Below are 17,164 nucleotides of genomic sequence, written 5' to 3'. Positions count from 1 at the left end.
GTAATGTTAGGGGCTGAAGAGGTTCGTTGATGCTCCGCGACCATATTTCAAAATTGAAACTTTAAAAACGCAATTGTAGATAATATCCTTTTTTTTTTAGAAGGAGGGTGTGTTGGGCTGGTGCTCTCCCCCAAAAATTATAGCTGTAAAAAAACGCATTTAGGCTATCTGTAGTGATCTTGGGGAAGGAGAGCCACTAATCGCCGCGCAATTGTATACTTCAGTATATCATGAGACATATTTTAATATTTTAATTTTTTTTTGGGGGGGGGGAGGCGAAATGTGAACAAGCTTGGGAAAAAAGATTGTTTCGAGAAAAAAATTTCCATTCGCCTTTCTTTTCGCCGCCCCCCCCCCCTCCTTTTGTGCTCGGCACCCTACGCGGTCGCATGCCAGACATCCTCGAATCAGCGCTGTGCATATCTCTAGATAGTATAAAATAAAGTCTCCAAAAACCGTCTGTTTGTTTAAACGCGCTAAACTCGAGAACAATCCGAGCCGATTTCGCTGAGATTTTCGCAGCATCTTTCTTTTAACCCCGGAAAGGATTGCAGACAGGTTTGAAAAAAAATTTTGACGAGTAGTTTTTTTTTTTAAATTTCAATATAGACCCAATTTTCACATAAAATCCCGAATATGGGGGTGAAAAATTACTTGCACATATATTAATATTACATATCGTTGGAAAGGGTAGAATGTTCCACGTTTTACGCAATTTGTTTCAATGCTCTAACTTAATTACGGCGGGAGTTATTTGCGTTTTTATCTCGAATTTTTTTAGGCTTAGCTGAAATTTAGGCACTACTTTCTTCATTAAATCTATCAATAAAAAGTGAAGGAACTGTCCCACAGTGTTTTTTTTTTTTTTTGACACCATTGGAAAAAGCGATATTTTTTGCTTCAAATCCATCTCGACCTATGGTCGAAAAACTAAGCTTCTATCTCGAAAGGAAAAAAAGTTACAAGCCTTTTTAAATCAAGTTCGAAAATTCTCTTTCCCATTCAAATTGTTAAACATTTTCATTCGCATTTCAATTCCTTAAACTTATTTTATTTTGTGTTTCCATGGTTACGTTTTTAAAATCCATCTTTCTCGATTTAATTTCTTTAATATCTGCCGTCATTGTTTGGGAGGGAAATTTTGCATGATGTTTTCTTTTAATTTATTTATTTAAACATGATTGTTGAACATACGTCACTTGATACAATTTTTATTTTCAAGGTGGACCGGGCAACGCAGATTATGAAACTGTTGAAATATTCCGATCTTCTGAATCATGAATAATACTAAAGTGCTATGCAATGCTGTTAGTTATGATTAGTTATATCAGTGGTGAATCTAGAGAATGAGCTATCGTTGGAAGCGATCCCAAGACAATATAAAAAATTTTCGTCCTCAGTCCCTCACCACTCCCCCCCCCCCCCCCGGAATAAAATTTTTGCTTGCCACCGAGTTATTGAGAGAAAGGCGCCGTAGGAAAGTTAGATGTCTAAAATAGGCACCTTGGTTCAAAAATATCTTGGAGCCATAACATTAGCCAACAAGGGCGTCCATATGGGGGGAGGCAAGTGGGGACTCAAGCCCCCCCCCCCCAGAAATTAGAATTTCCTTGCTGTTAGTTCTTTTTCTTTGCAGAAATGTAAAAACATTTATTCATCAGTCATTAATGAATAAGTTATTAGAAAATTCAAATTTTAATAACTCTGATCTGTACTGAAATGGGTTTCCATGAGGAATTTTTCCTGCTAAACCATGGGGAAAATATCTGAGCCTCCCTTAAAATTTTGCATACAGGCGCCCATATTAGCCGAGACTTTTAATGCAAAGATTTATTAGTTTCAATTGAGTTCAAGTCGGCGCTGAATGTTTACTTATTGTTGTTTTTACGATTCGTGAATTGATACTAAAAAAAAAATAATTAAAATAAAATCCTATGAAGTAGTATATGTCACTTTTATTTTGAAAACGAAGAAAAAAAAATTTTTCTTTGGGAAATAGGTAAATTTGGAAAGGAGGGAAATTTGGATGAGAATGAGAAAAACAGAAACCGATGATGATAGCAACTTTGATTTTAAAAACTCCTATTCCGTAGTTTTATGACGTCAAGTCGTCTTATTTGTTTTTATCACACAATAAATCTTATGGAATTTAGGCGTCATAATATTCAGCACAAAATCATAAAAAAAAAAAAAAAGTACTTTGGCACCAGCGCACTAAGGGCACCGGCGCACCGGGAATTTTCCCGGTATCCCGGCGGCCCAGTACGCCACTGCCGATCGCTCCAAGAGGTGTTGATTTTTTTTTTTTTTTTGCGAATAAAAATAGCTTTATTAATGCAACAATAAGAAAGATAAATCGTAATAGATTGTCGTCTGCGTATTTCTCGTGATTTTAATTGTATGGAAATGATCGGAAATATTATCTCAATGATTTAAAATTTTTAACTGTTGCCATCTTATGTTTGTTAACAAATAAAATATTTGTAATTCATTCAAGCAAGGCTTTTAAAATAACTTTCAATTTTCGCTCTTTGCTTTGCTTTTGCAATAATTCAGACATTGGGATTCGCAACTCCAACGAACTATAGGGGGCACTGCAGTCACTTTAATGGCGGAATTGAAAACTAAAACAAACGCATGTGGTAGCGAAGAAAATGCTAAAAGTGTTGTGATTTTTGTTCGTATGTATGATTTTTTCGCTTTATTCGTTTGAAAAGATTTTTCAAAGTCTTGTGGATATTCTGACCCATATAGAAAGAGATTAGAAACCAAAAAGTATTACGAAAGTAAACAATTAATGTAGAACACACAGTAAGTTGTTCTGAAGCAGCCATTTTCACGATGTTGAATTCGGAATTCATAAATTTTTGGTTCGCTTCGAACGGCATTTTCATTTTGTACCGTTTTATCTTACATTAGTACATATTAAGTTCAGTTTCGTGACATTTCCAGCATTTGTTGACATTTTTGTCACATAGTGCACATACGTGGCAGACTGTCAAGAGTAACGTTTAACACTAGATAATTTATTTCTATGACTATATGATTGGATATCCAAAGAAATCATGCATTTAACTCATTCGTCATGGAAATAATTTACCTGATATGCGAAATCTTGTCAAGATACATTATTCTTTCACATAATTTTAAAACCATAACACTATAAACAGATTTTTGGCGAACTTTTATTTTTTATTGTTCAAATTCTTAACGTTCTTTCTGGATTTTTCAATCTGTTCTGCGATAAATATTTTCAAGAAAATTTATTTGCATACTGTCTATTTCAGTAGGATACTGTAGTAACAAATTTTATTTAAATCATTTATGTGGAATTAGGTTAAAGAAAAGTGTCCAGTCAATGTTGTTAAGTTCGTTTTTTTTTCATCGAATTGAAAAACTGATATTTATTCAAATTCACTCAGAACAAAATAAATAAAATGTGTACTCACAGTTTATATATGGTGGTAGTTTTCTTTTCAGTCGATTGACCATTATTTCTTTTTACTTATCGAATTCTGTAATCTTACTATCATTTTATTCCACTCATGATAAAAATTAAAAATGGTTTAACTAAAAACGCGAAAACTCGCCAAGGCTACTTTGCTTGCACAATACTAAAACTACTATAACCCTAAACAAATTTGGCGAAACCTTTCAGCTGAGAATAAAAGGAATAAAGTAAATTCTTTCTCGGTTATTCATTTTGTTCTACGATAATATATTCAAGAAAATATTTTGCATACTGTCCATTCCAACTAAATGCTGCTGTAAAATATGATTAGTTAAATTAATTTAAGATTAAAAAAACTCATATTCTTACAAATTCATACAAAACAATAAAAATTTTTACCTGGTATAACGTTATCCAATTTTGTTAATCCAGAGTTTTCTTGTTTACGCTTCCACCATTTAATACTTTTTTGAAAGAAATAAGAAAAACTAACATTATTTTGAGAAGCTCGAGAATACTACTAAGGGACGAATTAATTTCTGTAGCTGAAAGCAAACTAAGACACATCGATTGCGTTAATAAATACTCAGAACAAACTGCCTGTGTTTACGTCAACAGACACACGTGATGCGCAACGTGGCAATGTTTTAGGTGCAGACGCAGTTTTATAAATCACCGCAAGGTAGCGTATTCGAGCGCTGGAGTTCCGAATAGTCGTCAAGTTTTTGCATGTGTCATTTTGTTTTTGTTGGGAATATTGCTTCCTCGTCAAGCATGGGGCGGGATCAGAAAAAAAAAAAAAAAAAAAAAAGAAAAATATAGAAGAAAGTTTCGTGATGGCCACAACATACTAGTTTTTTTGAGCAATCACAATTGCTTATTGTTCTCACTTGACCGTCCTTGACATTGTGGTTCCTTTTTCAGCTTGGACCAGTGCTGCAGCACCACCGTCCACCAGCGGCGGCGCGGCGTGGCTCCATTGGTCCTGAGCACTGTCCCTCATAATCCACTTCTGCTGAGCGGCGGCGTCCATGTCCTACACACGCATGCACATACACACTCGTGCACGCCTTTAAACACATACACATGCCTAAGTGCACACACGTAAGCCTGCACACACTCGACTATACAAACATAACCACCCAGAAGGAGGGATATGCTTGGGGGGGAGGAGAGCCGTTTCTAGAAACAATAACTCCAATGAATATTCTTGTCGCAGTTCGTGATTGCGAAACACATAATTTGAATTCAAAGTTTCAGAATTCAAATTAGTGGTGATTGGGGGAAGTGGGTCACAATTTCTTTTCTTTTTTTAAATTTTTTTTTTTTATTTTTGTATGTTTTCATCTTCGAATTTTTTTCTTTGCTAAGCAAATTTGCAGATGAGTGTTTGAAGAAATTTAATCTGTGATTATCAATAGATTACATTTTAACTTTAGACAATATGGTCAGAAGTGACTGAATCTATCTCGCACTAAACATGTTAATTTAGGAAGAATTTTTCAAGAAATTGATAACAGGTTATATATTTCTGATGCAAAATTTGTTTAACTTTGTAAACATTTTTCTGTACAGTTACATAAATTATAGCTTATAAGATCTTTAAAAAAATAATAAACCTTCATTATTTTTTCCCTTTATTGGACATATTTTTTTCTTTTTAAAAGTTATACAAATTTTTATATCAGAGATCCTGAAATTTTTGTTTTGCATTAATTATTGAATTGAAAGTTCTGGGTTCTGAATCAATTCAGGTGCATTTTTTTTTCTCTTTGTCATGCCATGAAATTTGGCGGGAGAGGGAGGTATGCTTGGTGGGGGTGGCATAATTTGGGGGTATAATATTGAGGGGGGAACAATTGCCCAGGCTAGTCCAATCCAAGGCTCTATGTATGCTCCTCTGGCATTGAATTATTAATGTTTAAATTTTTCATGTATTTAAACAAAAAGCTTGAAGTTCTTGCAGAATTAAGTAAAAAAAGAATCATGTAGTTTTTTACAAAGCAAACAATACTGATTATTTTAATGCCCGCTTTGTTCATGCTCGACTTAAGCTGAATGTGCTAGGGTAGACAATGACGGCAGGTTTGTGATTACTGCGATTAAACTACCTATGTTTAATTTTGCAATCAGAGTAAATTCTTTTATTACCCACACCTACAGCAGGGTGGCGACAGATCAGGGAAATCAGGGAGATCAGGGAAAAGTCAGGGAACTTTATTAATCAGGGAAAAGTCAGGGAAATATCAGGGAATTTTGAAAAAATAACAAAAAATCTGGGAAAATTGATTTTATGAAGAAAAGAAAATATTTTTTGCTTTACAAATTTAACTACTCTAATTCCCTATGCATTTTCTGCCAATTAGCTGTTCAAAAAAAAAGTAAAATTAATGAGATGCGATTATACACTGCCGCATATTTGTGCATCTTTTTTCCTCAAAGTCTGTTAGGTTGTTTATTTTACCTAGTTTGAAATTTCCCTTTACGCTTTCAATGCTACGTAAAATAAGAAACCATACAGGCGAAGAGGAAGTCTTCATTAATGCCTTAGCTCCTTTGCCTTTATTTTATTGTCTCGAAGTAATTAGCGCATTGTAATCACGATTTCAAGAAGAAATCTTTGGTTTTTGAATTAATACCATAAAAGCTTAAAAGTTATTACTTCTTCGCGTTTTTAATTTAATTGCTAAAGTTGAACTTTCAATTTAAAAAAAACTTTGTTTTTTGCCGTTATACTATTTGTTGTCACCGCAGATTGTAAAGATTTTCTTTTCTTTAGACTTAAGAGTGATTCTTTAATTTCATAACCAAGTTGTATTCTTCTTTTATCTATTTTGAAATTAACTAATTGCTTTTTTTTTTCTTGCATTTCAAAGTTGTTTGATATAAAAGCAATCTAAGATTTTTTTTCGTTACGTACTGAAATCATTTGAAATAGAGTTAACTTGTGTACTTAAGTAAATATCTTTATTTTTTAATTGTTGAAATGCTGTATTCATTCATTAAAACCTATGTTCTTGATTAGAGAAAAGCTTCCTATGAATGGATGTCAAATGGTTTTATCTGTTTTGCATAAATATGTCAATTAGTTATATAAGAATAACTACATTACTTTTGTTCTTTCACTATTACTTGTTATTCTTGCAACAATTATTCCACTGTTTTAAAACTTAGTTCAAAACAATTTCAATTACTTTTTAGTTCTATCATAAATACACATATGTTTTTAAGAGTAATTTTAATAGTTTTTTAAAATTCTTATGCTAAGTGGTTTCTTGAAGTAAAGTATTATTTTTTTTTTAATTTTCCATAATCTTTCCATTGTAGAAAAATTTAATATACTGTTTTGTAGGTTTTTTTTCCCAAAAATTGACTTGATATGTTTTTTTTAACCATTTTATTTAAAAGTAGCATCTTAAAATATATCTTTAGTTCAACAACTTTACACAACTTAAAAGTTTAAAATACTGCATTTTATACAAATATACAATAGATTTCAAGTAGAGCAAAGAAAGAAAACCATTATCATTAGTAACATAAATCAGGGAAATTTGGTGAACTTAATCAGGGAAATCAGGGAAAAGTCAGGGAACTTTTTTTCACAGTTCCTGTCGCCACCCTGTACAGTAGGGTGTCCCGAAAAATTTTTTTTTTTTCGTTTTTCTTAATGCAAGACCTCTCAAAATTTGCGAAATCGATCGTAAATTACAAAAATAATTTAAAAAATAGAATAAAACTATATCTTCAGGGCTCTACCGATCGTCAAAGTTTTGAAAAATTGTCATTTTTATGGCAACTGAAAAAGAAGTACTGTGAATAAAGTTATAAATTTACTGTGAAATAAAAGCTCGACAGCTGAAATAAAAAGATCGTGATTCGTAATATCAACACGAACAGAAAAAAAAAAAAAAAAAAAACATATGGTGATTACTACTGTAAATGCCTATTTGGGAATAACCCCCATTTCCGCAGTAGAATCGTCCACGAAGCTTGGCGCCACGTCTCGATTTGCATGCAACAATATGTTACTGACGACTTCGACTTTGTTTGGTTTCAACTTGCTAATTCCTTTTACTTGTTTCGAGGACTTTCTTGGCTTGACTCACGGGTGTTTTCTTCGTAGCCAAAGTAATTTTAATGCTATAAAAGTACAGTTGCAATTGTTAGTGTTATATGCCGATTCTGTTAGTTTTAAGTAATGAGTTCGAGACGTAGTGAGACTACTTGTGCTATACTGGGACCCTACAAGGAACTTGATGATCGGCAGCCCAGCTAGCACACGAACATTCGGCCAACGTTAGCTTATTACGTTAGACTTATGTCGGCCTCTTACGTTAGAACATACGTTAAAGTGCACCGTCGGAAAACGGTTATCCAACGATTGGTTTCCAACGTTATCTCAACATTTTTCCAGCGCTGTTCCTACGTAAAATGCAACGGTGAACCAACCAATTCCAAACGTTATTCCAATGTAAATTACAACAGTTAAACAACACTTCTTAACATTATCCCAATATAAATTTCGACGCTTATCCAACAATTTTCCAACGTTAGCTGCAACGTTAGACTGATTATTTTCCGACGCTATTCTGATGAAAAATCAACATTTAAGTAACTATTTCCCAATGTTATTGAAATTTAATATGCGCAACTTTAATAGTGTGCTACCTCAGATTGCTTTCCAGCCTATTTCATTTGAATTTTTTATTATTTTCCCTCATCAAATCAATATACTTTACCAAATATATATCAAATCATTATTATTTTACAAGCGTAGAAATAGAAATGCTAAAAATTAAAAAAATATGCTGAAGCATGGAAATTCTTATATATGCTAAAATAAATTAAAATATAGTAGAGAAATAGTTGCATCATGTATAGTATCTATAATTTATGTGACTTTTTGCCCTTTGTGACATCATAACCTTTATTGCTACCTCTGATTGCTCTCAAACCTGTTTCATTTAAAGTTTTTACTATTTTCACTCATTACATCAATATATTGTTTCAAAGAGTTTAAAAAAAAAAAAAAAATGCAATTTATCATTTCCCTATCATTTACAAACGTTTCAATAAAATATGAACAAAAATTAAGATATTTATAATTCTTACCTTTTATTTTTCTGAATAATTACTCGAAAATTATCTTCTTAAGCATACATTAGTTTCTTTTTTCTTTTTCAGGAAATATTAATTACCAGCAAGGTTATTCTTAAGACAGAATAAAATCTTTGACTTTAAAATTCTGCCATGAAAAATAACCTAGCTTGTTTGAAGGTTCAATTTTGCTTTGACCTGAAATAAGAATTAAAAAAAATAAATAAATAAAAATAAAAAATAAAAAAAACATACGCATACACATTCAGTTAGAATCTTCATAACAATTAAAATGACGTGGGTTAAACTTGAATATCATGAAAACTACTTATTTTATTGTTTTGTCGAACTATTATACTCTCCCATTTCATTAAAAAATTCATGTTCATTGACTTTTTTTTTTTCATTTTAGTATTAGGGAAGGAATTTTAATGTATTTTATCCATCAACGAGAAAAGTTCATGCAGAGACACAATTTTATTTCTATGGTAAATTGCACATGTATTGTGCGTTTAAAATTACCAAAGCTAAACAAAGGAACAACATGAAATTCTAAAACGAATTCAAAGCATTCACAAAATTCTCTAAAAAAAACTAGTTAAAGCATCTATCAAAAAAAGAAAATCAGTTCGAATGAGCAAAAATTTCAAGAATTTCGATTCATCGGAGACCCCTCCCCCCCCAAAAAAAAAGATAAAATTCCCCTAGAAACAACCTCTTCCTAAAACCTCCTCCCAAAATGAATTTGTAGGAAAAATTCTAGCAGTTTGAAACAAGAAAAATCTGGGCCTGCACAGCCACAATCATTTGTCGTGCTTGGAAAACAAATAAAAGTAGAATGCATTTAATAATCAAACACACACATACCAAAAAAAAAACAATGTTTTATCTTAGTTTTAAATTTATTGAAAGAAAGAAAAATAGTTGGAAAAATGAATTGAATTACTTTGGAAGACTTTAGTACTTGTGAGATTGAACGACACTCGCCGTGAGCAAGTACGACACGTGTGAATGTGTATGTGACCCTGGAATGAAAAAGAAAATGGCTATGCCCCTGGCGCACTCACTCCTCCCTCACACCTTTTTCAAGTCCTGGGTCTCAACAAGACTGCAGAGGCGGGGGGGAGGGGGGGGGCTTATCGGACGCATTACGCACGCTTAGCAGAACGCGCAAATCAGCAACCAGCTTACAATAAATGGGCGTAAATGTGAAACAGGTTTGATGGTTAGAAATAAGTTGGGAATGCGTTTAGTCGGATATAGGTTGGTTTTAAACCATCCTCCGATGCTTCAAATGATCGGATGAGCGTATGAAAAAACCAATATCTAACCAAAACATATTTCCAACCATTACGATGCATTTTCAACCTTTCTCCAACGTAAATCCGATGGTTTGTGCTACCTGGGAGCTACCTACTGTAAAAGACGTCATAAAATTTATTTTATTTGTCAGGAGCGAACAGAAATGTATGCATAATGGAAAGGACCCTTCCAGTTCAGATATATATACAACTGTTTCTGAAAAAATCAACAGTATTTGGACAAAAGCTTCAATTCCAATCGTAACTAAGGAACGAGTAATTCAATTATTAAAATTCTATTTCGAAAAGTACGTCAATTTGAAACGATACCCCAGAAACAAACGAAGTGATAGCTTTGAAAATAAACTGAAGTGCTTTTTAGTCATCTGAGAAGCTCTTCGACGTTGCGGCTTGTAAGTGCCCTGTATTTGAGTCTTGTTCGTGTTTCAAACCTAAAAAAGTTCCCATCAATGAGAGAAGTTTCTTGTTGGATCAAAGAAATGACAGGAAAATGGTGATAAGAGGTGTCGATAAGAAAGAAACAGCTAGATTAATGAAACAACAGCAGAGAAAACTTGAAAAGGCAGCAAAAAAGTCTTCTACTGAAAATAACGATTCTGTCTCAGCAAATTTTGATGACGATTAGATGCTTGAATTTTCTCCAGAAACGTATCCCATAACAGAGACGAATACGGCCTCTACAGGGACACCATCAACTTCAACGACAAATAGGAATACACTGATCTTGCCAACGGTTGCTAAGGTCTGTGATAGATACAGTTTGTCGACGCGATCTGCTGCTGCTGTTGCTTCTGCAGTTTTAGCTGATGTCGGCTTGGTTTCAAAAGAAGATTTAACTCTAGTTGTTGATAAAAACAAAATCCACAGAGCTGTAGCTAAAGCTCGGAAAGAAGCTTCCAAAGATATTGGAAGTATTGTTATAAAAAGCATTTACTTTGATGGACGTAAAGACAAGACTCTGATAAATGAGAAAATAGGAGCTCGTTACCATCGCAAAGAAATTTTAGAAGAGCACATCTCAATTTTAGCAGAACCCGGATCAATTTATTTGGGACACACAACGCCAAGTCGTGGCACTGCAAAGACAATTCTAACTTCGATTACAGCTCTATTAGAAGGTCAATGCTTGAATTTAGAAGACGTGATTTGCGTTGGATGTGACAGAACTGCAATAAACACCGGTTGGAAGGGTGGCGTGATTCAATATTAGAGGATTATTTGGAAAGACCATTGCAATGGTGTGTGTGTATGCTTCATGCCAACGAATTACCCCTTCGTCATTTATTCTTGACCTTAGATGGTTGCACTTTGGGTCCTAAAGAATATTCCGGACCTATTGGAAAACAGTTAGCTGGTTGTGAAAATAAAATGACGTTTTTTTGCGCGGTGGATGATAATTTGCCTAATTTGCCGAAAAATGTGGTTGATGAACTAAGCACGGATCAAAAATATCTTTATGAGATTTGTCAAGCTGTATCAACTGGTTTCTGTAGTCCTGAGCTGGCAAATCGCCAACCTGGAAAAATGGCGCACTCGAGATGGCTTACTTCTGCTAATCGTATACTCGGACTTTATGTAAGTACTCTTAATCCAACAGAAAATTTGCGATTACTTGTTAACTACGTGGTTAAAGTGTACGCTCCAGTTTGGTTCTTAATCAAGCAAAAGTCATCTTTTAAGGAAGCAGCCAAACATCTTTTTCAAATGATTGTGTACTCTCGATTTTTACCCGAAAACTTGAAATCTTTTGTGTATTCTGTTATCGAAAGAAATGCTTTTTTTTGCGCACCCAGAAAACCTGCTGGTCAGTATGTTGTTTGATGATAGGGAGCACATTCGGGAGTTAGCATTACGAAGAATAAAAAAAGCTAGAGAGGCTGAAAGTAGCACTAAACGTAGAATATTTGAAACACCAAAAATTAACTTCTCTGCTAAAGATTATACGGAAATAATTGTCTGGCAAGAGTGTCAGGTTGCAGCACCAGCGGTTCTTCGACATATTTCTAACGAGAACCTTCAAATTATGGCAAAAGATAATAGCTTGGAAATCGTTGACTTTCCTTGCCACTCACAATCTGTGGAAAGATGTGTTAAACTAATAACACAGGCTTCACAAAGTGTTACTAACGCTACTTCTAGAGATGACTTCGTTAGAACCAGGTTGCAATCTCGCGCAGAAATGCCAAATTTTGGACACAAAAATAAGTTTAAATTCTAAACTTTTGTCATTATTTATAAACTGTAGTTTGTTTATTTTGTTTTCTTGTGCTTTGTTTCATTAGTTTCTTAAATAAAATGCTTTATAAACTTTATTGTTGTATTTTTTAAATCATATCGTTTAAGTCTGTCAAAAATGTGAAATATGCAAAACTTCAAAGAGCGGTAGAGCCCTCAAGATGACACGCAAGTCCATTTTTTTTACCTTTTTCGTGATCTGTGAAAAATTTCGCAAATTTTGACACCTCTTGTGATAGTGTAGCTCAAATTTATTTTTTTTCTCATATATGGACGGGACACCCTACTGTACAGTCAACTGCATCACTTAATTTTTTTCGTAAAATCAAATTTTGCTCATTTAGTAGTTAGAGAAGAGGAAATTTAAAACTAAAACATATATAAAGCTTGTAGTTACAATGTTTTAAAATTTCTAGCTGTGGCAAGTCAAAAATAAAACGTAGTTCCATATTACCATCCTTTTATATCAATTAAATTCTTTATTTCTAACTTGGTTCATAATATAGGCAACAAAAATGTGCTGAGCTGAAGTAAAATAATGTAGTATTTTTTATAGTGCTTTGGAAAAATGTATATTGTGCCACCTTGAGGAGGAGGGTAATATAGTTTTAATTTTCTCAGTAACTGGGGGTGGATTACCTCCGTTACCCACAGGTAACCATGGTTATTCATGGGTAAAAAAAAACATTGAATAAACCCAAAAGTTAAAGTATAAGAGTAAGAGTCAAACTTGTATTGCACAAAAGTTACATAAATTCGTTTTAGTTTTTTCCCCTTTTAAGTGTACATGTTTATTTTGTACTATGTCGGCCCCTCTGAATAAAATTTTTTATTTCTTTAACATGCTTTTAGTGGACAATATAGTTTGAGTGAATAAATACACCCATTAAATAAACCCAAAAGCTAAAGTGTAAGAGTAAGAGATATTAAATTTTCTTTCGGTAGAAAGAAGAGAAATTTTTTGTATTGGCATATGCGCCAATTATTTTATTAGCAGCACAAAGTCATGTTGTAAAAAAGTGAGTTTCTTTCCAGGGGCAGGGGGGGGGGGCATGGGAGGTTACTATTGTGACGATCCAAAAAAAACTTTATTCGCTGAATCTTGCTGACGATTTGGCCAATTTGGAGGGTTTTCTAAGATTGAAACAGGTAGTCATTTCGAATTTTTTTGTAGTGAGGGGTTTGTGTGTAATACGTTTTATAGGGAAAAAACAACAAAATGTTTAATTTCAATTTGTTCCTCAATTCCGCGCAGGGAGAGGCTCAATTGACCTCTCTTCATCCAAATGATGGGTCTGCTTTCAAATCGTTTGCTTTAAAAAAATGAAATAAAATTGTTTTTTTTTAAATGAACATTTAATGTATTTCTTCCATAAGATGTAAGGAAGTGTGCATGCTTGTATTTTAACATTCAAAAAAAAATAGAATTTCATTCAGTGAATTGAAAATTTTCCTTTTCCCAAAAGTTTTATGATCGGAGCGTCCCTGTTCGTCATTCCTATTTTAAAAAATAGCGCGGACGAAGCAGAGGTGTCTCATTGGACAGTTCAAGTGGGTCTGGCTTTTTACCTCTTTCGGCAGCCATTAGCCAAAGACGTCAGCGACTCCAATAGTTTTTGAAAACTGCGAATTAAATAGTTAGAAGGACAGCTTAAATTAATTTCGCTAGGCACTCCTCTTAGAACATCATTAAATTTACTGTTCACGTTTTCTTCCATGGGGAAAGTTTCTTTGACGAAAAGTAGATCACACTTCATAGTTTACCATTAATAAAAAAAGAAGGGGGGGGGGGCATTTTGTACTTTTTAGAGAAGAGTTTAAATAAAACCCATAAATGTTAGAAAATATGAAAAATCAGATGCTGGTTTAAACGCAATACATTGAAAATTGCAATCACGTGTTATTTGAAATCACGCTTGCAAAATTTCAAATATTTGTAGCTAGTAACATTTATGTTCATTTCAACATTATAGCTGCTGATCAATCGAATTTATTTCTGTCTGTGGGGAGCTAAAAAAAAATTTCACGTGAAATTGACGCAACGCAAATAATTGTTTACTTCTCTTATCAAGATCAATCTGCAACCGTACTCGTGCTCCTTGCATGCATATCGTATTTTGATGTTTTTTCTTCCTCCCACGGGCTACTCACATGTAAATTCGTCTGCTTGCGGTCAATGGAAGAATGGATGCTTCAATATTAAGCTAAAAAAATTGCCATCTTTAGAAATTCATTAATATCATTTACGGAACTTGTAAAGTTTAGCAATGAGTTTCGTAGAAGAAAGCGGTAATCTTCGATTACGTCGAGCAAAAAGTGTTACTCTTGGAAATCTTGTTGAAGGGGAATCAAGGAAAGAAAATAGATTACGCACCGTTCAGCCTGATAAACCGTAAGTTGTCATATTATTTTATTATCCTATTCGTCGTTTTATTTTGCGTACCGAGCTGCGTTTCTGCCTACTTGAAAACATCCTTGCTATTTAATCTTGGAAAATTCCACCAATATACAAACATATTGATCTATTCAAATGAACTATGATTCTGCTTTATGGGAAGAAAAGCAGAATTAAGGTATTTACTTAGAAGTACGGAATGTTTAGCCATGTGCACATGACAAGCCAATGGAAGTGAAATTATGTTCACAAATAAAAGTAACGTGTTATCTGACTTAAAATATTAATGTTGTTACTCATGCTGTTTAAGATAAGATTTTATTTCATGGATTAAAAAACAAAATGTATCACATTTCTTATTTTTTTCACTGACATCGCAATTACTTATGATGGAAGTAAGTTTTGTACTGTACCGCATTTTGGTTTTTTTTTTTTTGACAAAAGACTAAAAGTTTTGAGGGATTATTGCCATGTGAGCTTGATAATATCCTAAGCCTTTTCTTAATTATTTTAGTAAGTTTGTTAATGAAACATTGATGATAATTTGAATGCTTTTTTCAAATTTCTTTTATTCCTTTCTCTGCTCTTGAATGATGTAATTTTTAGTTATATCAGTCTGGAAGAAGAAAAAAAAGTTTATGCTAGCAACAGGTCCATCATTTTAAATATTTCTTGGGAGGAGGAAGGGGGGGGGGAGTCAAACATGGTATACTGAATGCACATACAATAAAATGCTGCCTAATGGACAATTTTTAATCCCTGATTCTAAGGCAATTAACATTATTAAAATCCTGTCCTGTGGACACAACTCTATTGCGGACAAAAAAAATTTTTCTTGTTAGTTTCCCCTTTAGAGGGGTTTTACTGTATATTATATCGGAAAAAGCAACGAAAACTACTGCCACAGGTAGGGAAATACAGATTTCTCAGTACGAGGCGAGTCAATTTCAAGGGAGGATGCAAAAATTTTCATCAGCAAGGACAAAAATACAGTCCCATACCTAAGGGTTGGTGGTTGAGTTTCTTTCCAGGGGGTGTAACAGCAAGGGGGGTGGCCATTTGCCATGGTTATTTTGAAAAAATAGAGGAAGTGGTCTAAATACGGGGCTACCCGCTGAAAATTAGGGAAGCACGTGCTTTGTCAGGAACTATTTTGTAAGAAACGATCGCTTTTGAAGAACTCAAAACGTTTCGAAGCTTGTAGTCAATTTATATCTTTCTAATTTATACAGTGAAGTAAGTGATTTTTATCTTAAATCAAAGTAGATTATATGGGCTTTCTTTCAGTGTACTTGATTTGAAATATTTGTTTGTCTAGTAACGGTTTATTATACCATAAACTTTAAGTACTGCATGGTCTAAAAACAGGCTATCGACGCGACGCTGGTCCAAAAATGGGTTAGCCTGATTTTGGACCACCATTTTTACCCCTTTTTTAGACCACGCTGTTTTCTATACTTGAAAGCTTTGACTTAATATAATGACTTAAATTAACTTGCAGTAAGGCACTGGTGGGGGGGGGGGACTTCAAAACTAGAAAAAGGGAAAGAATCTCAAATTGAGCATTCGAAATTTCTTACCAAATTCAGTAGCTGCATTTTTACATGTGTTTGACCATCAAAACTGGCATTGAGTTGCAGCTGTGCGTTAGTGAAGAATTTGCTGATATTTTGCTGCAAAGGATGTGGGACATATCCTATATTTCTAACCATGATTTTTTGGGCGGATTCACTTTATTGGGAATTAATTTTCTTGCGATTAACAGTGGAATACTTTCTGCTCACAAGTGTTTTAAGCTTAAATTATTTGACATTGAAGTTAGAACAGTTTCTGAGTGTGCCAGGGCTAGCAAAATTGCTCTATATGACTAGAAAAATTAAGACTGATCAATTTATTAGTACTTTCTACTAGTACTAGCTTGATTTTTCTATTTAGTTTATTTACTTATCGAAATGGAAAACTTTTTAAATTAAAAAAAAAAAGACTTTTGTTTTTTGTTCTAGAGATATTCCGCCCTTTGGTCCATGAAATTTTTGATGGCGTGCATTCCACTGGGTTAATGGGGTTTTATGGCACATAGAAAAACAGGACAAAGATGACTGATACTTTTTTTCTAAAAAAATAGTGTTGAGCCTGCACAAGCTGCTCGAATCAAATTGGGCAGGAAACCTTTCTTAGGAGAAGAATTAGAATGTGAGATAGTTGATTACTTGTTGCAGATGGGAAAAAATTTTTTTTGAGTACACCCTCAAAGATTTGAGAGGGCTGGCTTTGAAATTAGCCAATTGGAACAGCCTGAAAACTCCCTGGGAAAATTCTGAGGAAGCTGGTAGGGCATGGGTTGATTTATTAATGAAAAGGCATAAGGATATTTTGTCCTAACAAAAGCCATGTCTAACCTCCTTTTTTCGAGCACTTAGATTCAACAAAGAAAATTTTTAGGAATTTTTTAATATTTTGGAGGAGCTGTAGGATAAATACAAGTATCCCCCAGAAAGAATTTTTAATGTTGATGAAACAGGACTGACAATAGTTCAAAGTAAATATCCAGCAATTATTTCAAGGAGAGGAAAAAAAAAAAAAAAGTGGCTGCCTTGACATTCGCAGAAAGAGGTCGCACCATAACGGTGATTGCTTGTATGAGTGCTTCAGGGCACTTTATAC

The sequence above is a fragment of the Uloborus diversus genome, chromosome 9 (genome assembly GCF_026930045.1).
Source record: "Uloborus diversus isolate 005 chromosome 9, Udiv.v.3.1, whole genome shotgun sequence".
NCBI classification, from domain to species: domain Eukaryota; kingdom Metazoa; phylum Arthropoda; class Arachnida; order Araneae; family Uloboridae; genus Uloborus; species Uloborus diversus.
Note: the sequence above shows the minus strand (reverse complement) of the source record.